At 43.2% G+C, this 1,757-nt stretch overlaps 1 pseudogene; it reads left to right on the top strand.

The window, feature by feature from the left end:
• Nucleotides 1–1,262: 1,262 nt before the first annotated feature.
• Nucleotides 1,263–1,394, top strand: LOC137363470 (U2 spliceosomal RNA; annotated as a pseudogene).
• Nucleotides 1,395–1,757: the final 363 nt, after the last annotated feature.

Here is a 1,757-nt window from a genome sequence, read left to right as displayed (position 1 = left end):
TGAAAGAGCTGTAACGAAAGATAGAGTATCAATTCAATGATTCTAATTGTACTGAGCACACCATTTGTGAGTTTGAAACATTTGCCATCATTCACAAATGTGTTCAGAGTTACAGACTAAATATTAGTCCAAAACAGATAGCAATGAGGAAAAACCTCTTTACTCAGAGCGTTGTTAAACATTTGGAATTCTGTACCCCAGAGGGCTGTGGAAGCTCAGTCATTGAGTATGTTGAAAGCAGAGAGTGACAGATTTCTAAATACAAATGACATAAGGGGATATGAGGATAGTGTGTGAAAAAGGCATTGAAGTGGATGATCATCTTGGATGGCAGAGCATGCTCAATCGGCTGAATGTCCAGATCCTATGTTCCTAAAACTCTCACACCACAACTCAATAAAACACACAGTTAAAATGTGATCCATATTTTGAAATACAAATGAGGCAAGCAAATCGTGACACATCATGGCATTAAACAAATAGTTCTCAATACCATCACTGAGATACATATTAAGTGCAGGTACAGAGGAATCCTGCAACAGAATTTCATAGATACACAATGTATCACATTTGCAGACAATGGCAGTAGCTGAGAGATACAAAATTAATCCCACTGTAACTGACTGTCCCAGAAACAGACACATAAAAAATGAATTGCAACACACATTCAGTACCAGAGACTGCCAAATGCAGAATGAGCCCTGGATGTGCACATGCAGAGTGTACCAGAAATTGACTGATACTGAATGAGACCCAGACTCATATGCAGTACCAGAGACTAACAGCTGAAGAATAAATCCAACATTCACTTCCAGTACCAGAAAATAATATATGCATAACAGATATCACTCATGTACAGTAGCAGAGATTGACAAACAACAGAATGCAGCTTGACAGTAGCGAAGGTGCGAGAGCGAGCTTACAGCTGGGAAGTCAATTTCAGTGGAAGTTTAAAAGTTAATTCCCTTTTGTTTTCGGAGGACCAGGGGACTGCTGGGGAAGTAAAAACTATATATTTGGGTGGTTTATAATCTCTTTCTTTTAGTTTTGGTGACTGCAGCTTGACAGTAGCGAAGGTGCGAGAGCGGGCTTACAGCTGGGAAGTCAATTTCAGTGGGAGTTTAAAAGTTAATTCCCTTTTGTTTTCGGAGGACCAGGGGACTGCTGGGTAAGTAAAAACTATATATTTTGGTGGTGGCTGTACCCGATACACTACACGTGTCGTGTCTCCCACCCACCCTCCTCCTCTAACAAAAAAAAAAAGGACTTCTCGGCCTTTTGGCTAAGATCAAGTGTAGTATCTGTTCTTATCAGTGCTTATTTGATTGAGAAGAGACCATGATCATTGCCTTTTGATAATGGGGAAGCTTTGAGTAAAATGGCTATAACCAATTTTCGAGCTTCGGGCCAGGGAGTGCGGAACAGCGTTCGGGTGGTCGTGAAGGACAAGGAAGGAGATGCACCGGTTGATCGCACATTCTTCATCAAGAAAATTCTCTTCGATTGCTGCGGATTTCAAGCGACGGACGTCTTCTGCCTGCAGGATTTCCCCAGCAGTGGATACTTTGACGTGACGTTCCGGAACGTGGCGGGATGCATCAAGTTCCTGAAGGCGTTCAAGGAGAAAGGGGACCGGGCGCCACTGTCGATCCTCACAGCGGAGCCGCTCTTCACACTTCCGTCACAACGTGACCGGGTGGTGACAATTCACCTCTACAACCCCCATGTTCCGGTGGTGGATGTACTCACCTTTCTCG

The sequence above is a fragment of the Heterodontus francisci genome, unplaced genomic scaffold (genome assembly GCF_036365525.1).
Source record: "Heterodontus francisci isolate sHetFra1 unplaced genomic scaffold, sHetFra1.hap1 HAP1_SCAFFOLD_61, whole genome shotgun sequence".
In the NCBI taxonomy this organism is placed as follows: Eukaryota; Metazoa; Chordata; class Chondrichthyes; order Heterodontiformes; family Heterodontidae; genus Heterodontus; species Heterodontus francisci.
Note: the sequence above shows the minus strand (reverse complement) of the source record. Positions and strands in the feature narration are given on the sequence as shown.